At 33.3% G+C, this 22,685-nt stretch overlaps 1 long non-coding RNA gene across 1 annotated transcript in view; it reads right to left on the bottom strand.

Moving 5' to 3' along the window:
• Positions 1-21,056, bottom strand: part of LOC146995681 (uncharacterized) — a 96,720-nt gene extending 75,664 nt beyond the window's left edge. The window contains exon 1 of the long non-coding RNA XR_015042832.1: positions 20,797-21,056. This is a non-coding gene — a long non-coding RNA (uncharacterized LOC146995681). The remainder of the gene's footprint in view (positions 1-20,796) is intronic.
• Positions 21,057-22,685: the final 1,629 nt, after the last annotated feature.

Below are 22,685 nucleotides of genomic sequence, written 5' to 3'. Positions count from 1 at the left end.
AATTTTTCGTTTAAATTTATTTATATATTTCGACACTGATTACTAACGATATGTTTATTTTCTATGATATCTCCAGTAACTGAATTTAAAGAAACTCTGTATATGTAAATAACGATTTTAAGAATCAAATTTTTATTCATAAGCAAATAAGCTTCTTGAAAAGTAAATGTATTATGTTCTTGAAAGCGAGAAACCTGCCATGAAAGGATAGATCCAAGTAGAAATTATGGCTCTTAACCATTCAGATTCGAAAAAACATGTATACGAACACATACACACAGAAACATAAAAATGTCGCGCAACCATTGTTATGATTTTATTTATTTCGTGATAATCACAAATAAATAGCAGATTCGTGATTTACTATTTATCGCACAGAATAAATAGCAGTATGAAATAGAAAAGATAAATTTTTATATGTTCAAACGTACAAAAATATTACATAAATGTTTTACACTCGACAAAGAAATTCACATTTTTCAGCTATTTCCTCTTGCATTAAAGATTGGTAAATAAATTCTCCATTTATAAATATTATGTTTCTGAAAACTTCACACTATAATATAATCCTGTGTGCTAATGAAATAACTAAATTAACAACAAAAAAGGAAACTAGTAAAATTAAATATTTTCCTTCTACTCTTCTTTTAGTGAACATGAATTCTTTTTTTATGTATGCCTAGAACGTAACACAAGTAAAAATCTGTATTACGATTCTTATCTGTGTTATGGCCCATCAGAGGCTGAGCGGGAAAATCGCTGAACATTGGTAGCTCGATCCGGGGCTCGAAAATCGGCTAATGGGCTGACTGCATGGGCGTTTTCTTGTTTTGTCCAATGTGTAACGTGTATACTAGCCAGTTTTCCTTAGTAAGTATTCCACGAATACGTTCCTCCCCTTAGGCAGATAGCCCTCGAATTATATGGAACTTTTCACTTAGTCTCAACAGCAGTGTCCCCACCAAGCACTTTCTCTCCATGTTCAAGTCCTTCTTTCTATAATCCTCACTTTACGTAGTCAATTCCCGGAAGACGTAGTACTAAACTCTAGTTGTTTTATTCCAATAACAGGATCTAAGAGACTGAAGAGCAGAGCACCTAAGACAGTGGGCTAGCTGTTCTGTCGATGGCGAAAAGAAAGTATTACTCAAATATGATTTCAAAGCAGCACAATAATGTAAACATATGACAAAATTCATGTTACGGTTTTAAACTGAAGGTTAATTCAACAAGACTTCAGATTAATTCCAAGCATAAAGGGCGAGTATATTCCAAGAATATTCTGCATGAATATTCTGTATTCAATAGTTTCTATTAAAATATACACAGCAATATATAGTACTAAGTATTGATAAAAATCGGGAAAATATAGAAGTGTAAATAAATGAGATAGAAACTAAGAGTAAAACGTTTACTACAAATTTTAGACATTACTTGAATACTTATATTATCTAAGAAGTTCCTCTGTTTCCTCCAATTTTTTGTATCGCTTCAAGCATTTGCCTTTAGGATTTGGTTAATATTTGGGAATAAATTATTCATATGTGTGTTGAGCCTTCACGAAATGCCAAATTCTTTGGCTATTCAAGATTTCAGATCACAATGAAAAACAGTTGGCAGGGAAGAAATTGTGCAATCATTGTTGTAAAGTCTCTCAAAACTTAATTTAAAATTATCAGAATATTTTAAGTGTTGTCTTGATATTTCAACAAAAGTGAATATGCCTTATCGTAGATGGCAGATGAAAACCAAAAATACAAGAAACGTAGCATAAAAAAGTTAGCATAATTTAACGTTCAATAAATTCCGAGAAATATATTGAGAAAGAAATTAAAGGAGGTTTGTATAGCTCGATGTTCGATCCATAAAATTTCAGTGCATCATATCAAATAATGCAAATAAAAACAAAACTAATTTATATTTGATTTCACCGCAAAGACTACAAATCATGTCATTTTGGATATGCGTCTACATCCAGTAAGGAAGTAAACTTTAAATTCCTGAGTTTTTCCCTCAGGATAGTCTTATTTGTATAGCATGTAATTCATCCTGTGTTGGGGAGAAAAAATGATTCAAAGAAGTCATTTTAGAAATATAAATTTTTGACTAAACCTATTGCTAAAACTTTAAGTAAGCATTTTGCTATTTACCACTGATTAAGATTTAAAATATAAGGATAAATAAATAATTTATCGAAACAAATTACTTGGCATTTAATTGCCTCGGTGGTAACACCAGTTTGCTTCGAGTTCAGTAATAAAAGGGAAATATATGTATTATTTTGAATGCGTCTTCTATTACTTGTCAATAAATAAAATATATTACTAATTTCGGTTATTTTTCACAGAAAAACACTCCAGGAAGGAAGATTTGTTGAAAATTTTGCTAGAATCACCTATTCTGTATTGACATTACATACGAGAAGAAATACAGAAATCCATACAACCAGTCCTACCTTTGCCATGAAATGTATCTAAAATCTAGTAGTTAAGTTGTTCTTCTCTATTTTCAAAGAGAAAAGCATAAAAATTTATATCTAAAAAGTAAAACACAAGATGTTTGACTACGGATAAAATGTTTACAACAAAGCTGACCAAGCTCTTTAATACTTAAAGCTGAAAATTTTTACAGATTTGTCAGTACCAAAAGCCGAAACTTGCTGCTCTTCTTGAGAGATCGCTTGAAAAATAAATCCAAAGGATAATCTGAAGTCGGTTTATTCATTTAATTGTGATATTCCTTTATTATTAATTAATGTATAACATTCTCCCATTTTAATTTCATTCGTGTTACATTTAATATGCTGAAGGCATTTTCACAAAAGTAATTTAGGAGTTATGCAATCTTTAAAATACTGTTGCGTGCGTACAGGCTCGTAATAGATTCAATGCACACAGAACTTCTTGATAAAATTTATTTAGCCAAGGAAACACTTCCCAGCTCTGGAACTTTCCACAAAAGTACTCGTACAGCTCTTCTCAGTGTGTGTCTACTAAGAAAGTTAAACGCAATTCAATGTAAAGCACATCTAAAGATGGAAGCTCACACGGAGATCTCTCAATACTGCAAATTCAACTCTGAACTAAAAACTGAGAAACTGTTTCTATAGTTAAAAATATAGTTTTCCTCCGGCCGTAGAGAACTCTCTAGTAACCTCCACTTCTCGAAATAACTGGAAGGCATATGAGGTCCGGATACGGCTACAGTTAAATTTAACAATCAGTTACAGTATTACAGTTATTCAATAGCAACCGGACCGCATAATTCAGAAGTGCACATCAGTATCGCCACTGAGGGAGGGGTTTCAATAATGGACCAATGAGATTCCATTGGTCTTTTGACGCTGAATTTTTGAAATTATGGATATGAGAGCATGTTTTTATTTATGTATTATTTTACATTTGTTTCGCAGTCATATAGGTATGGCGTATAAATGCTGCTGGCTATTTTAGTAGGAAATCTCTTAATGCTTTCATTTTATGAGTTTATTTAATCGTCGACATTTCACTTTCGTGAAACTTACCACGCGCTAATATTGGGATTAATGTTCGTGGCCTATTAAAACTCTTTATATCGAGAAAATGACTCAAGCTACAATTATCCTGAATATTATTCGTTTAGTAACACCTGCGATTAATATAATTCAAGTTTATAATTTTTAATTGAGCCATGAATAACTGGAAGTGTTACAATGAATCTGGTATTTTCCTATCTCCAAGCTCGCATTCCTTTAATTTTGAAAATGTTTTTTTTTTTTTTTTTTTTTTTTTTTTTTTTTTTTTTTTCAAAATATATATTGTGAATGATCTCACTATACCTATTATTAACATTTAAAGTAATCTATGAATAAATTAAATATAGTCGTTGTGAATAAGATAAATTCATTCTGTTTGAAGGGTATTTCTTGTGTTGGCAATACATTTAAGAGCGAACAGTTATTAATGTGAAATTTAATACACTAAATGTGTAGGATTGCAAATTAGAAAAGTTCACTTTGGATAAAACTTTGCATTGACTATTATTATAGAACATACTTTTCATGCAGAGTGCAATAAAAATTTCTAAGGCTTTCATTGTTTACATGCTTATATTTGAAACTTCGCACTGAAAATTTTCAGAAGAAATCCATAATGCATTGGTTATTTTGTAAATGAAATTGCGTGGCCAAACATTTTCAGCCATCTTGCTTAAAGCACGGCAAAAGTTATGTAAAATGCCCGAAATATTACTGAAAGCCATTTTAAAAGCCACTCGCTCTGTGGCTATATAGATGTGCACTTATGAAATATGCGACCGGACCAAAATGTCTCCCAATGGTTGCCATCTGTGGCGACTTTTGGCGATTTCTTACCAAATTTGGCGACAAATATTAGTCGTCAGAACCATCGCCAGCTGGGCGATAACTCAACAATCTAGTGAGATAGCAATTTACCTCAATGTTAAGCACCTGTAATCTTATTTTTCCAGCACATCTTCGTCTCTTTCAAGCATTTTATGTTACATTATACAAAAAATATTGCAGTCTTACATATAAGTTCACTAAAATTATTTACATGCATAAAAAAATTCGTAACGTTACGTTAATAGTATTCACAGGCACTTTTATTACTTTAATATCATAATTTAATAGTCGCAAAAATTTCTTTAGACTAGAAATAGCTTTCATTTTTATTTTAAATTAGTGTTACGAGTTGGCTATATGAAAATATTTGAAGTTAGTAATTTTAATATATGAAGTCTCTTAATAAGATCTGCTTCTCTGTCAGCAAATTTTATTAATCAAAAATTTGCATTTCAGTTTTTATGTAAATGCCTTATACATAAGCTATACACATCAGCAATGTTTTTCAAAACCGATATTTCATTTTAGTTATACATAAGTATAAATATTTTCCTTTTTAGTTTCCGTAAGCTCTTTAAATTTTCAGAAAACTTTATTTCAAACTTTAACTAATTTTTCTCGTACCAAAATCAAGCACTTTTTTTTTTAAAGAATTCCTTTCTTCCTTGTTTATGTCTTCATACCTTAGATTTTTACTTTTGTGTAGTTAATGTTTTAATTCCCTGTGTAAAATTCATGTCTTCTTGCTGATGAATTGGATCTAACATTACTATTTAACTATATATATAGGTTTATTTATGTAAGAATGAAATATTTATTATTTATGAACTGATATTAGTAAATGTTCTCTTTATTTAGGTAACCGAAGGAAACGTGTGTATTCTACTCTCCTTTTAGAGCGTTGGATGAGTTATAGATGAACATAAACTGCAAACATAGTGGTATTGATAGAAAAGTGTTCCAACGAAGAACCGGAACACTGAAAGTTCAACTATATCAAAAGGAAAGACATTTTCAGAGTTCATTATAAAGTTGGTAATCTCCAATAGATGCTTTACATTTGAGGTGTAATAACTTGCTTGTCACTTTAATCTCATTCAAATAAGAAAGTAATATTAAATCCATAGTAACCAGCTTTATATGAATCGTCTTGTGCACTTGTCCTAAATACAAAATGTAACGTACTGAAGTGCATAGGCTTAACTACATATCTACTCGCAAAGGACGCCTAGAATCCACTCTTGAAATTCCTAAATGGTATGGGGAAAGGGTTATTGAAAATGGAATGAGGATTAATTATTCATTTTAAATAAAATGAGGATTAAAAATTCATTTTAAAGAGTGATTACAAACTTTTGCTAAACATAACTATGAAGACCCTAGGACCGTTATAAAAACTTATATTTCGTATGTTTTTAAAACTAATACATAAAATTTTAAAATGTTAAAAATCTTATATAAATATTTTTTAATTGGAAACTTCTGCTACCTTTATTTTTAGATGGATGCAAAAATAAAAACTGTACAATAACTTTTATGGACACGATGTGTAGAGTGCACGTAATCGTTCAGATAAAAATTAACAAGAAACAGGGGGAAACAGAACCTTTTGCATTCTAAACAGTCATTCTTAGATATGTTTAATGGTAAAAAACACAATTTACAGAAGTAATGGACGAATTTCTCAATTTGTCCTCAAAATGGATAGAGCTGTTGACGAATCTAAGCCAAACACAAGGTTGTTGCTTTGCTAATTTTATGTATAATGCATTTATTTTGTTGCTTTGCTAATTTTATGTATAATGCATTTATTTTGTTGCTTTGCTAATTTTATGTATAATGCATTTATTTTGTTGCTTTGCTAATTTTATGTATAATGCATTTATTTTGTTGCTTTGCTAATTTTATGTATAATGCATTTATTTTGTTGCTTTGCTAATTTTATGTATAATGCATTTATTTTGTTGCTTTGCTAATTTTATGTATAATGCATTTATTTTGTTGCTTTGCTAATTTTATGTATAATGCATTTATTTTGTTGCTTTGCTAATTTTATGTATTTTGCTTATTTAGGATAAAAGTTTATAATAGGATAAAAGCTCAGGGTAAAAAAATAAAAGTCTTTGTTACCCTGAGGTGCTGATAATATCTCATGATTATATTAAACCTAAACACTGTTTAACACCCCTCAGTTAAAGACGAGACAAATTCTCCTTCGTCTTTAACTTAAAATCCAAAAATCCAAAGCGATTACATTAAGCATGGAAATAGCTAGAGTTCTATTTGTACATCACTTTTAACTTTTGCTATTGCTGATTGCAACAAAAAGGAGAGCTGCACAACTTGATGTTATAGCAGTTCCATATACAAAATTGCAATATTCTACAGCTAATTGGTTTTGAGTTACGCGAGATGCATTGCATACGTATGTACCTACAGACGTCACGCAAATAATCCATTTTAAACGCATTTTACAATCCCTTTTAGAAAAAAAAAATCCTTTATTCAGTCCGTACGTATATACGTCATTCACAAAATAGTCAACATTAATTCGGTAACTGTCAAAACAGATATTTCCGTTAAAATATGACACCCGTAATTTTTGGCAATTATACTTCCTTTACTTCGTGCAAGGAAGTAAAAATGAATAAACTTAAAAGTCTGAAGTACTGCAATAAATGATTATTGATACTCGTATAAAAAGCTTTTAATGAGGCTCAGGTATACTTTTAACCTTCACTTTCGTGTTTAAATAAAAAAATAATTTTTTATGATTCACTTATCCGCAAATAATAATTTTTCTGTCGAGCTATGTTATCTCTGATATTTTTTATCCAAATTTACTTGAGCGTTCATGTATCCATTACTTAAATATTAAAACACGATAAAAGGCTCAATGGTTTTTAATATAATCCCATACCCTTACCATTCATCATCAATTACGTCGAAGAAGCAAAAATAGATCAATTATTAGATCGATTAATCTCAAATTTATGTACGGAACAGTAAATGACGTAAATGTTGACAGGTATCAAATATTTTATTAGTATTAATTCTTAGGAGCGAATTTATACTTTTGCTGAATTTTATTCATAATATTCATATTTTAATGACCGTTTATCATTGAATCATAAAAAATTATTTTGACTTAAATAAAATACAGAAACTTTGGGCTGGTGCACGTGAAATGTCCCCTTGCAGGCACATTTCTGGGGCACATACATTGGTCAATTAAATTCATGTGTCTTATAGCACAATGTCCCATATTCTTAGGACAGGATGCTGCATCAAGACAAACAGTAAATATAGTTCTGTCTAAAGTAGCCTCTTTTTAATGCACCACAGACAACACGCAACTATGAGAACTTTTACTGTATAAAATTAAAATTGGAATATCTATATGATTTCTGATATGTTGTTTTCAGTTAACTTTAAAGTAAAAAATGTTCAACTTATACTTTAAAATGCTTTGCTTACATAGCATGTCAAAGAGCTATAATAATTTAGCAGGCTTTTATATTATTTCTATCTTTGCATCCAATGTTCAAATTATTAACTCCGCTAGATGAGGATCCATTTTTTCACTCTGGATGCCTTAGCTCTGTTAACTTATTTTCATAAATGCAAAGCGTGAACTTCTTTTGAAGCTCCGCACAAACTGATAAAGTTTTTAGTACAAATACATGATGTTTTTAGCGTAGAATAATTCGGGATGTAAATTTTTCCAGCTTCATTTTTTTCACCAAGAACTTACCTTTGGAAGGTTTTCCTACGTCGGAATCAATATTCAGTAATCAGGCTAAAGTAATATAAAATTGTAGATCAAGTCCTCAAACGTAATGGGAATATCCAAGTAAAAAAATCAAGAGGAAGAGTCATAGATTTTGTAAACACCTATAATTCTAATGTATTAAGTATATGAGTAATCGCTAAACTATTTTTTAAAACACACTATCGATTATCTCTAAACTTATTCAACTTTCCTTAAATCTCTCACCAAGGAATAATTTTCCTGCTTATTGCATCACAGTTCTGCTACAATTATTTTTCGAAAAATTATTGCTTCTTGAAGTAAAGTTGCAAAGAATGTTCTGTTACTTATAAATTTACAAAATTTTACGCTTCTATGCTGAATTTGAGAGGTTAAGTTGTAACATTAATTTTTACACTAGTTTCAGCTGATTATAAAAGATAGATATAATTTTAACGAAGTATAAATATTCTGTAGTTAATTCATATGACAAAAGTGTTGCTCATAATTGGCATGATGGTAAATGGTATAAATAAAGTTAGAACTTTGGCGAAAATTCTTAAATAGTAATAATCTAGTTTTAGACTTAATTAATAGTTTTGTAGTGTTTATTATGTTAATTAAACAGCTATTGTATGTTCTGAATCTGTATTGTTACTTATTTCTTCCTATTTTCTTGGCATGATGCAAATTAGCTCGCGTGTGTTTCAGTGAGGATTTGAGATCGTTTAGACAGAGCGAGTTGCCTGCTGAAGGCCACGTTACTAATTTATTAGTCCAAGACAAAGAATATGTATTATTAAGAAGGAAGACTTCTCCGCAACAGGAGTGGCTCCATCCAAACGTAGAGGGAAACAGCTGCGCATGAGCGAAAAATCTGTCGCCAAAGTGCCAAACCTCGAAGTTCGAAGGTCACGTTTATCAAGAGTTCATAAAACGGATATCGTTTTAAATTTCTTTAAATTTTAAAGGAAAAGAAAATATTTTTGGTCAAGTAAATTAATTAATGAATCATTTATTTTGACCAAAAAACAATTACGAAAATCCGAGTTTAAATTATCGCGAAAAATCAAAGAACGTTTCTGCTTAACACCGTGTTCCTGTACACATCGCGGAGGAGGAAATTCTCGATCGCTAGGTTCCGTTGCCACATCCCTTGGCGAATTTTCCCTCCGCTTTCCAGCGGCGTAATAGCAAACTGGTTTACATTACGTCTATGGAAACTTTCCTTCTTTACATAGACGTTCTTTCTCAAAGATAAGCATTCCTGCCCTCGGCGTTGCTTTATTCTTGCCGATATTTTCATGTCGTTATAAGCATAAAAGCCCCTTCCGCGTTTAATTTTTCTGCATAGCTTTAGGCTAATAGATACTTAGATTTAGTTTTAAATTTAAAATTCTACTTTGAGTTCTCGCCATAATTGCTGGCTGATTTGGTAAGCATCAAGTGTGCCTTCTGTTCAGTTCATTTAATTTAAAATAAAAGCTTCTTTTACACCCTTTCCAAGTTTCTGTTTCATCTTGGACATTGCGATAAGTCACTTACAAGTCGTATTGAGAAATAAGTTACATTTAGTAATAGACATATTCCCTACAATCTCAACTTGCAATATGCACCACTTTTTTATTCGACATGTGTTTAAGATATCTGTGGCATTTAACAGATAAGCATAAATATAACAAAAAAAGATGTACGCAGCTATAGATTGTAGCTGACAGTAAGTTTTAGGCAATTTTGAAATGCGTTTAAATAAGTATTTTCTGATTATAATGATTATTTTCTGTTTATTAAGATTAGAATTTTTAAAGCTTCAAAATCACCTGACACCTATTTGCCAAAATGTCTCAGGTTTTATTTTTTCTGTCACCTGTAGGTTACACACTTTATATTTTATTGTATTTTATTGCATCTGGGTTTCTTTTCTAACTGTCTAAACCGTATGACACCCACAGAATCTTACAATTGATTTTAATTATCGCTTAAAATGCCCTTTTAATTAAAAAAGCTTTTAATTCCTATTTTTTAATTTTTTTATTAATGCATGTGTGTCTTATTGATGAAGTTCTTTAATATGATATCGATTTCAGATATTTTAATTATAAAAAGTAAGTAGAAAAATAACCAGAGAATTGAACCGTAAAGATTTTGTGACTGCCTCGGCTTAAACCAATGTATGGTAGTTTGAACTAATAGTTCTCCTTATTTGCTTTAGAAGATCTATATTTGAAAGATAAAATGTGTTATAACTCTTCAAATTTTGCTGATATCGAGTTACTATACGGATCAAAGTTTCAAATGGAGCAAATTTATTTTTCATTATGAAAAATAAGGTTAAGGAAGGCTTCTGGTGTTTGAGAATCATAACCATAGTAAAACGGAGTGAATTAAATATCTAGGCTAAAATGAATTCGTTACCATCTTGTATAGTCCTAACTGTAGAGACTTTAGGATTTTTTTGGAAGCCAGAGAGATGAAAAACTAGCAACCGCGTTCGCCGGGAATCGAACCACGAACCTCTGGAATACCGGCCCAGCGTGCAAAAAACCACTACACCACGAAGGACGCTAGGAAAGTGGGAGAAATACTTTATATACTCCCCTTTTTAAAGGGCGACTAGGGTTTTAGGGGACCTAGTCGCCAAATCCTGGGTGTGGAGAATCATCATCCACAACCCTTTTAGTTCGAGCGCCACTTGTACAGTCATTAGGAATTTTTTTTGGGGGGGGAAGCCGGAGAGATGCAAAATTAACAACCGCCTCCGCCGGGAATCGAACCACAGATCTCCGGAATACCGGCCCAGCGTGCAGAAGCACTACACCACGAAGGACGCTAGAAAAGTGGAAGAAATACCTTATATAATAATATAACAACATAATTTCGAATATGCATCTAAGTATCTCATTATATAGTCGATAGCAAAGTTTGACACCTTTAAGTCTAGTTAGCAAAATGTATGTCTGAAATCGACGCAAATACTTCAAACAAATAATTTTAATGCTTCGTATATCTTAAAGTTTGCTCGTCGAGTCCCAGTTACATTCCTTCGCATAGAGTAAAGACTGACCAGAATACTTAAATTAATCAAAACACTTATCGTTTTAATGAAATTTGAAGAAAATCGTTATTATGTTGTTAACGTGAAAGTAGCATAAAAATAGTTGGATACTATTAGAAGCACTTTTCATCGAATAATTAGCTTATCCAGAAATGTATCTCAAAATGAGAAAGGGAACTACAGCGACAAATGTCCTCTCACATAGATCATGGCCGCTCCCGTATTACTTAAAAAGTAATAATTATGCATCCTACACTTTAGGATTATTTTTCACTTAATTCAGTAGGCTTTTAAATCCGAAAAACGAGTTATCCAAAAAATGAGTCCCCCACGGTCAGCTCTCCCGAAAGCTTACCCCCAAGACACTGTCCTTAAAGACAAGTGACCACCCGATTGACACTATCGGGCGCAACTAAGTGCCTCCCGTTTTAGTCTGAAGCAGAGGCGAAGGCAGTGTGTTGCGGACAGTACCCCACTCCTCAGCTACCAGGACCCTCCTTTACACTCTTACAGATCACAACGCACTGCAAACGAGCAGGTGATTTTCTATCCGTGAGTAACTTGAAACAAAGAGATGGGACACAATCTCATTTAAACCCAAACCTCCAAAAAGAAAAACCACAAGGGCAGAAGAAGTGAAAATAACAAAGAAAAGAAGAGAAGAAAAAGAAAGGAGGAAAGATCACTAAGGGTTCCGCGATCATGACCTCCATCTCACCTAGAAAAATGATCCCTTGAAGGGCTAAGGTACCTCGGTATTGCCACAGCACAAAAAGTGAGCCGAGAGGTATTTTTTTAGAAACAGAAGGATTCAAATCAATAGTAATCATACACTTGCTTGCCCACCTGCGGCCAAGCGTTAAAGTCGCTGAACACTGGTAGTTCGGTTCGAAGTTCGAATCCCGCGAACGGGCTGGCTGCATGGGTGTTTTCGTGGTTTTCCCCATGTGTAACGTGTATACGAGCCAGTTTCCCTTAGAAAGTCCTCCACGAAGGCAGCCCTCCCCTTAGGCAGATAGCCCTAGTGTGCTTTGCCATAATTGAATACACCACCACCACACCATACACTTGCTTATGTTTCCTTAAAAGTGTGTGAAATATCAATGAGTTTGCTTTCTAAAGACGAACTTAATTTTTGTTCTTTCAATCATGATTTTAATTTCTACATTTAATGAATGCAACGTTATTGTTTAACCTTAATTAGACAGATTTTTTTCTTCTATGTGAAGAGCTATCGCTTTTGGATATTAATATTATATTTTTCGTTTATTGTTCTCTGTGTTATTCTTCAATATAAGACTTTTCATACAATTCCTTTTCCAGTGTGTTGTTCATTTCTTTCCTGGAGAGTTGTTTTTCCAAGAAAAAAGAGAAATTTCTTAATAGATAGATTTTGGTAATGCTTTTCAGATAGTTACCGATATGAGCTGCTAATTACATTAAAATGTGAAGGAAATATTAGCTTTAAATGAAAATAAATAACAAGTATAACCATAATATCATACATTTAATCTTTGTCAGCTTCTTAAATGTTTTATTCTTCTCCTTAAAACTAGCGTTGCACTGAAGGTATGTGTGCTGGTATTATAATAGAAAACTTTATTACTAAATATAAAATTTTGGGGGCCACTACATAAAAAAGTATCATACATTGACATTTTATTATTCGCATTATAAAAAAAAAAAAGAAATACTAGTCGTGTAAGAGCCTAAAGTCAGAAGACAAAATATTCACAGAACTCCTGTCCCATCGTTCACATTTATCCTTCAATGTCTGTCCATTTCAACATCGTAAAAGCGTTGTTTATACTTATAAATTTTGACAAGGACAGATATTCTAAAAACATTTTTCTTTTCAAACTTTTTCTTACTATTGCCATTTACCGTTTTCTGAACTCTGGCTTGCCGTGACCACGCGCTTGAGAGCCGTTGGATTACACAAGTGAAATCTAAGCATTAACTACGTTTCGCAATTTTTGTCTGTAAACGTTTATGTTTTAGAGCCCCCATAATTTATTTTACGCAAGCAATATAAAATTTATGAAGTTTAATCTTTTATATTTTATAGTTTAAAGAATTGTGTTCTTAGATGTTAAATAAATCTAACAGATGGCACGGAAATTTAAAAGGTAAAAGCATACAGTATAATAAGTAGACTTCGCATTAATTCTATACCTTTGACAATAATATAAATCTAATACTATACTGTTTTCTCTTTTCTCATTGATTTCAAAAGAACAAGTTTGAATAACAAGGTTTTATTTTATTGCAAGGACAATATCAGAAATCTTTTCTCATCTGGAGGAAAACTCTGCTTAGGATCATAAACTATACCTTTGACAATAATATAAATTGAATTTTTGAGAAAATAATGTGCGACAGACATTCAGAGAGCAGAATAAAAGAAGCAAAGCAAATCTGCGTGTTACGCTCTCTTAGATAATGGGATTCCAATTAGCAAATTTATGTAAAATTTTGCATATGTTGACTCATGAGCATGGTTTAAGGATATATCATCGTTATTATTCGACCAGTCGAAAGGTAGTTGCAGATAATTTTCGCCTAGAAAAATTTCAAAAGAAAGCTAATACTTGGGGACGAGGCTAATAATTAAAGATTTTATCACTTTCAAAGCTCGAAGGAAATACAAAAATGTATTTCTTCCCATAATTGAATGATGCTGGCTTTTACTTTTGTATTGCATTTCCTAAATGATCCAACAGAACAAAATCAAAACTAGACTTATAGAATTGATAATCTTAAACAGAGAAATAGTTTCACTCCTTTTCTGAAAATTATAAATAAAACTTTGTTAATAAGTTACATGCGTTCCAAGTTTAAAAATAAAGATAAAAATTGCAAAATTTGCAGCAGAGTCTTTGTATGCACGTTTATACGACTAATATTTATTTATTTTAGTGGCCAAATGTCTGGCATAAATGGGAGTCTGATTTGGCGTTGATCTTGCTTCATAATACTTCTGCGAGACAGCGGTAAAGTATGGACTCTGTTGACACACTCCGTTATGATACTACATTTATAGCAACCTTTTTGGTATCGACAAGAAAGTTTATTCTATTTCCTCACCGCGAAGATTGGTTAATTCTGATTACAGCTATATCAAAATAACCATCGGGTGGCGCAAAGTAAACCGAACTTAAAGCAAATGAAGTCTCGTATGACCGGTTCAGTTTATCTTGGATAATTTTATATATTTTATGTATTTCGCTTTGCTCTATCGACAGCACAATGCTCACCCTATCACTGTTTAAGGAGTTAAAAACACTTTTCAATAATTTACGAGTCCTTTAAGGGTACCTATTTCATTACAAATACTGATATTTTTTCTATTGCCGATTATGTTTTCTCTGGGAGGCATCATCCTTTAGCTATACATCGCACATTTCCAGTTTGAGTAGGGTCAGAACACTTCTTAGCTTGCCAAACTTTCTAACAATTTCCCAATTATATATGAAGCAGGAATGCGAAGATAAGGTTATAGTTATCTCGTAGAATGCGTTCATTTGCTGAGCCATTGCAAAATACCTGGCAGTAAATCCCGTGGGTCAGCAGTTTGACATTTGTATGAGTCAGTGCCAAATCAAATATATCCAAGTATCGACGCCAGAAAAAGATATATTATATCGTAGTAAAATGTAACGATTCTGAATCTTTAATTCTTTTATTACTCGACACTGGGTGATTTTTAATCAATTTTTATCTTCGTCTCCTTACTGTTCAAGTCAAGTGAAAATGAATAATTTGAAGTATTCATTGAAAATCATTTCTTCTAATGCAGGACGGTTTGGTACAATTTTTATACATCATCGTTATTATTCGACAGGTTTTGAGTCAAGTATATGTCTTAGAATAAGGTGTTAATTGCTAGAAAATAATGATTGCAGCTTTCCTAAAAATGTCTCATGTGGAAAAGATGTCATAAAAGCGTGCAGCATGATTCTCAGTTCCATTTGATTAAAACACTTAAAGACGTATTCACTTCTCTGCATCTCATGAAATTTGCTAATTTTGGTACGTGATTTGCTTCAATAACCATTTCAATGTGTTGAAGATTTGTATTTGTACTTATAAGCTAACAATTATTAATTACAGTATAATTAGTCGCTTTTTTGCTTAGTTTTGTGAAATTTATTCTGATTTTAAAATATTTCTCAGTATTTCTTTTAAAGCAATATATTTATAAATAAATACACTTTGTTAAATTTTGAGAACAGTAAAGTTACATGTTAAAGTAATCTTCTTTTACTATCTCTTCGTTCGATTTCTTAATTTTAACTTTATCCTTTTATTGGAACATTAAATTTTACTTTTGATTCTCAAATCCTTCAACTGATCATACAGAATATAATGGGTTTTAAATCTAAAATTAGGATAAAGGCACTTCTGTGTACGTTTCTCTACTACACAGAATGAAAACGAAACAAACAAAATAAATGCAGTGAGAAGACACAATCCGATTTTTCTTTACTCCACCCCATCTCACGAGATGTAGCTACAGTGTCACGTTTGACAGTCTTCCCATTTATACAAAACTACTTATTACATCTGCCTTCCACTGTCGAGAAAGTTTGCCATTCGCCATTACTCAGTATGTTACTCTAAAAATAAAATGCTTTGCTTTTGAACAAATAATATTTGAACGATAGAGATGATAAGCAGATATCACTTACATTTGACAGTAATTATATATTGCTACTGAGCATTTTTTTCCAAATTAATGTCAGAACTGCTGAATTTATGACCAAGAATTTTTTGCCACATCAGCAATCTTCCAAATTACTTTTCCTGAAATGTTACTCTAATTCATTTTCAGTACTTATTTTTAATTTATGCTTTTACGCACATGAATCTTGAAACATGAGAAGCTGAATTTAAACCTTCAAATTTCCCCTTGGATGAGCTAACCACTGCACCACCGGAAGAAAGGAATACCTTCAGCTCTTCAGGATGAAAATATTACATTCAGTATGTAAGGATTATGTTAATTTCTTTAACAGTTAAGTTTTGAGTTAAAAAGTTCATTTTTTTCTGCTCTATATTCTGTTTTCCTAAATCCAATATTTTTGTCCTTAAAGAATTCTTTTTCGCATCCCCTAATGCTGCATGTATAAATTTTAATTGTCAGTCCACTTAAACGGTTAGAGCTACTACATCATTTTGAACAGATCAGCTTTAATCATTCTGTTTAATCATGTTTTCTGAATATGTTTTTCTTATTTTATTTTTTGCAGGTTTCAAGCGAGAAAAAATAATTCCCCTAAAATGAAAATGGTTTCAAGAAAAGGAACCATGAAAAGAGAATACTTGTGAAGTGCTGTAATGTTGTGTGCAGTTCGTAAAATTATATTTGCATACGTTTTATTTGCATTTTGTGTCTAAGTGCAGCTCTCCATATTCCATTTGTAAGCTAAAAGATTGGGTTAGCACCAACTGAGCATAGAGTAGTAAACATAATGAAACGGAAACAAACACACAGACATAAATAAGGGTAATGCCAACAGTCTTAAAGTAGCTAACAAATTATAATTAAAATAATTTTACCTTAAAACTTGAACACTTTTTTAAAAGTCTTTTACTTAAATATCAAAAACACAGCATATTTTTTCTGTTTTATCCAAACAGTGTTAGAGAGCGAATTAAATTGTTACTTGTAAACAAATAAAGAGTTCAAGATAAAAATCAACACAAACAAATAAACAAAAAAAGTCTATAAATTCCATTTCTTTGGAGTTCAACTCGATTGCAGCAATTCTGCGGTGAACTCAGTAGAATTTATAGTGCTTCACGCAAAATCGTGGTGCTTAGACGATGATAGGTATAGCTCGAAGTATGTTCTTCAAACCTCCGACAGGAATGAAGTAGAAGCAACATCATTCACGAGATTGCTCTGCAGGACGACGTTGGAATCTTCTAGTGAATCTAAACTAGACTAAAGATAAATAAGCGAGGGAAATAAAGTGAGGGCTTCCGAAAACCGAAGGTTGTGTTTTTAATTCCAACAATGATATGCCATCGAAGAGCTGATTATTGCATTGTGTTTAACATGCAGAATATGTTCTCTTATCCTACCTATAAAATTCTTCCCAGAATGCCTAAACGGACAACTTGTTCACCGGGATTCGAGCACAGGTGGGATTTGCGACATGGATAACATTTCTGGTAAGAAAGAATAATATAATATTATTTCTCTCAATGTACTTTTAATTTACAGTTGAAGTTGAAGAATCTTAAGAACTGGTCAGCGAATAATCGCTTGAGTTCGTGATATATATACTCTATATAGAGACAACACGTAAGAAGGGTGAAATTACCCTTTATTATTACAATAACAGAACTCCGTCTTGGAGTTTTACAATAAAGCCGCCACTCGGGCTTGAACTCAAAAACTATGAAATTAACTTAACTAATCTTAACTAAAAAGGTATAGCCGAAGCTATCAAGATTCTAACCGAGTTGACCCCTTAAAGCTGAATAACGGCAAAGCTATCAAGGGCCTAAAGCATGACCGAGCGTAATAATAGCTTAAGAGAGAGTAACCTAAAAGGGCGGACGCGTGCTAGCCAGGATCCCTGCTTCTCTCTAACGAAGTCAGTAAAACTTCGCGGTTAAATACTTCTCCATTTTATGCGATTTTCATTCGCGTCCAAATGCGATTCTAAAAATACGTTCTGGCCGGGGGTTGTTAGTTGAAATTTAGGAAGACAGGAAAGGAACTTTCACTGGAAGAAATAATCCTTTTTCTCTCTACGAAAAAAAAAGTACTATATTTTTACATCAAATTCACCACACTATAGAGAAGAAATAAATACTAACGTCACGGTAAAGTTAAAAAATGGTAGCGTCATGGTAACAAAAATGCAATCCACTTCATTAAGAGTAACACTCTTTTCGGTACTGCTATCAAAATATAAACAAACGGTATGAAAGTATACTCTCGAGCCGAAAGCAAAGTCAATTTCGAGCAAAGTCAAGGCGTTACAAAGCGCAGAGGAAATTATATCATCGGAAGCCATATCCAATCATCAGGACGAATTTTCCATAATAGTAGCAGCGTGATATGGGATGCTTGCATGCTGCCAGGAAAGGCCGTGTATATACGGCTTAGAATAGTTTTTTTGACGTCTTTAATAAGATACATACGTATGGATTTTGAAATATGAGCATCGAACCCCGTTATGGTCAGAGGGTTAAGTTAGACGAGCTGAAAGCGATGAACATTGCGTTTAAAAGCTGTGTGATGTTTCACAAAATATCTGTGATGTTTCATATCTATACATGATATATTGATCCTTCGTACTGCCAAAATGTCAATACTTCTACATTAAATAACATTTTGTATAAGGCCGCTCATCCAGAAATCAGAGATATTGAAATCCAACGTACGTGATGTCAAGGAATAAAGATGCCAACACCTTTACGCAAAAATGAGACCTTGCATATCGTTAGCACATATGCATAAAGCGGTCCCGTTATAGTATTTGTCGTCCGCTATGGAACATTCCATATGGCCGTGAATAATCTCCTCAGAAAAGCTTGGAGCTAAATGTGGAAGCTAACGCACATCAGATTGTAACTTTACTCGTCGCCCAGCTAAACTAGTATAGTGCTTAACGATACTCGGCCCGGGCTTGAATCCAGGAGAAGGCAGTATTGTTTCTTACGTATATGTTTGTAGCGTATAGTGTCTACATAGCAAGGGACATGCAAAATAAATGTAATTCAATCACCTATGGTACTACAGAGGTGCTGTCCCAGCTTCTACCTGTATCTCTATAAGTTTCCGCGAATGCAGAAGATTTTATTGGAAAGTACGTGAATTTTCTTTAATCTAAATGCTATAATTCTGTTCAGAAAACAAAATGAACTCTCGAATATTCATTCTGCCAGCAAGATAAAAGTTTCTTTTTTCCTTCCAGACAATATTTCTTACCATGGTTTTTTTTATGATGCTGTAAATGTTGTAATATATACTCACAAATCTGTTTAAAATTTAACAGTTTTCGCATCTTTTACATTTTGGTACCAGGCTTCGTATATAGCTACAGAGTTTCCTACACACGCCAGCTTTAAATTTTATTACTCTGTAGAATTATTAGGATTTTTGAAGCAGGAGATGTGAAAAATGTGCAATACCTTCGCTGGGACTCGAATCTGGACCTCTCAAAACGCGCCGAGTATGCTAACCATTACACCACGAAGGCAAGCTGAAAGGAGGGAGAAAATAGGTACTCCCCTTTTTAAAGGCCTACTGCGGATTAGGATATCCTATCGCCAAATCCTGGTGGTGAAGAATCATCATTCACCACCTTTTAGTTCGGGCGCCGTTGTAGTGACATTAGATATTTTTGACGTGAGGAGACGTGAAAAAATTAGCAATGCCCTCGCCGGGACTCGAACCTGGACCTCTTGAATATGCGCCAAGTGTGCTAAACGTTACATCACGAAGGCATGCAGAAAGCACGGAGAAAAATTGCAACCATTACTATGTCTGTCAAGCTAGAGATAGATCAGTTTTCAAAACATTCTCTATAATCCCAATCAAAACGTACAGTTTTCGTTCAATGAAAATTATATAGCGGTCATTAATACTGATTTAATTTTGTATGTGTCATTTGCTGTATTTTCCATAGCGACTCTTGCATAGCAAAGTTGCCCCCTGCATGTAAGCTCCAACATATGAAACACCTATGGTTTTTATGTTTGTTTTTTCCTTTGTTTTAACGATTGTTTACACAGTTTTAAATATAATTCAACCAGCGCTGAAATAAATTTCGACATGGAACTGGGAAAATTATCTTTCGTTAAACACTAGTAGTGCGGCTTCTGGTTCAAATTTCGGCAAATGAGGGGGGGGGGGGGAGAATTTCCGTGATTACCCAAACTGCAACGTGAATACGAACTAGTTTCTTAACTCCTTCTGTGAAAGCATCAGCTTACTTAAGCAGGTAGTTCTCGTGGACTTTATCATAATTAAATAAACCAGACCAAATCGAAAATGTTATTTTCTGAATTGTCCCAAAACTTTAACTATTAGAAAATACTACAAATTTTTCCTTACGTTTTAATTTCCGATTTCTTTGGCGAGACAAAAAAACTGCTCAAAAATTATAATGCCAACTAGGAATTTGCTAATGACCAAGCATTTATTCAAATACTGAATACTAAACATTTAGTAAGCTGTTTTTCTGTAAGCTGTATTTATTTCAAGCGTTTTCTAATCATTCTGAAACAGAAATATTCTGAGATTGTGGTCTGTAATCGGTGTTTGAGAGTCATCTATTGAATGTTTAAAAGAAAAAAAATATATCATTCTTTTTATCTGAAGTATTATGTTTTTTCCTCTGCATCTTCGAATTTAAAAAAATCCATTTTTTTTACAGACAAAAAGCAATTTATTTTGTCCTTCCGAAATTGAATACTTGCAAATATTACATTTTTATATTAAGATTAAAGTCTTAATAATGAAAAATTCTTTGATTATCTGACTGTTATCGTTTTCAGTTTTTCAATTTTCTTTTATGACCCAAAATCAAACAACCCAAACTCATTTTGCATGAATTACAGAATGAGAAAATGAATACACCAGGTAGAAATGTAAATTAAGATACAATCTCCTGTTATACTTACGTTGGTTTTAAACAAATGTTCGTCACTTGCAATATCGAGAGAAATATTTTGCATTCTCAAATATGTATAGAGTTCTTTTGTAAAATGTGATCGTATTTCTTTCGGTTTTACATCAAATAAAATACTGCTCCTGAATCTGTAACCACACAAGTATCAGCCACAGGATTTTTAGTATTATATCAGCTTACGTCCCACTCATGCTTCAACACACCCAGAAAAAATTGCAAATCCTTGCAATCCAGTAACTGGATTGTGACCAAATGCTATAGCTTACAGCTAAGAACAAACAGCAAGAAAAAGTGAAAGGATAAAATGCCACGGTTTCTGGAAAGCCGCCAACCCTTGTCGCATAGAGCGACCACAGCTGATTTATACATTTTTATTCTCAATGCGTATAACAGCTGTACACATAAAACCAGACATACATAAGAAATGGAGGAAAGATGTAGAAATGAAAAGCATTTGTTATATCGTCAGCGCAATAGGCTTCTCAGAATGTCTGACTGAAACTGTTATAATTCAAGATTTGTCTTCGAATAATTTGTATATGATGTTTTAGTTGTTTAAATGCTTCAGAACTCATATCAATTTAAATTATTAAAAGCGTGTGTCCATTAATCGTGCTGAAATAATAACTGAAATTTTTTACTTAAAAAAACATTTTCATTCATTTAGGAACAGTCGCACATTTATCATACATAAATACACGACTGACCATTAAAACTGCAACACCATGAAGTAAAGTAAATACAAAAAAGTATTTATTGCACGTGAACAGTATGGTATGAAGACAAAAGGTTAAATTTTTAAGTATTTTAAATGTTTACAAGGTACGAAATTTGTAGAAACAGCTGTCACCCCTGGCAGCTAAAACGGCCCTTACCCCATTAGGCATGAAGACAAACTGGGCTTGGATGACAGAAATGGGCGACTCATTCCATGCTGCTTTAAGTCTATGCCACATTTCATCAACCGTGTTACCTGGAGAAGGGTGGCGGGCAAGCCTCTCAGCAACCCATGACCAGACGTTTTCAATGGGTGACAGATCTGGAGATCTTGCAGGCCAGCGCAGCAATCGAATACCATGTGTATCGAAGAAGATCAGAACACGACATGCAACATATGGTCTTGCATTATCTTGTTCGAACATGGCGTTTGGGGGCCTCAAAGATAGGGCACAACCACTGGCCGTAAGACGTCAGAAATCTACCAATCTGGTGTTCAATTTACCGTGTTCTGAACTAGAGATGTGTGTGACGTGTACCCAATGGTTTCCCAAACCATCACACCAGGTGCAGGGTCCATATGCCGATATCGAATGCAAGTAGGCGACGTGCGGTCTCCTCGGACATCCAGACACGTATACAGCCATCAAAATACTGCATATAGAACTGGGACTCGTTTGAAAAGGCGACATCGTGCTACTCCTATACCCAGCTTTGTCGTTTGGTGCTTGAGAGTCGTAGTCTTTCTCTAGGCTTCATTGTCAAGGGAAGCCGAAGTAATGGTCACTCTCCTGATAGTCCCTGTTGCTGCTAACGTCGACGCACCTTACAAGCTGATACTGAGCGTGCTGCAAACATGACCATTTCCTGACTAATGGTCCGGTATGTGGTCGTACGGTTTTGCAGGCTTAACCTCCCAATAAGTCTGTTCTCCTTGACGTTAGTCATAGGAAGGCATTAAGATCCTGTATACCATTCAGTATGACCCTCAGCAATCCATTGATGCTATGTTCGCATGACAGTGCTTGGATGTCGACCAGTGCGAGCGGCAATATCACATAATTATAATGTATACTTTCAATAGGCAACGATCTTGCCTCTATCGAATTTTGAAACTTGCTGATAACCATTTCCTCTTCTTATCCAAGGCATAACACTATATTC

The sequence above is a fragment of the Stegodyphus dumicola genome, chromosome 8 (genome assembly GCF_044657685.1).
Source record: "Stegodyphus dumicola isolate Sdum_Otavi_A_Nest chromosome 8, ASM4465768v1".
Lineage (NCBI taxonomy): Eukaryota > Metazoa > Arthropoda > Arachnida > Araneae > Eresidae > Stegodyphus > Stegodyphus dumicola.
Note: the sequence above shows the minus strand (reverse complement) of the source record. Positions and strands in the feature narration are given on the sequence as shown.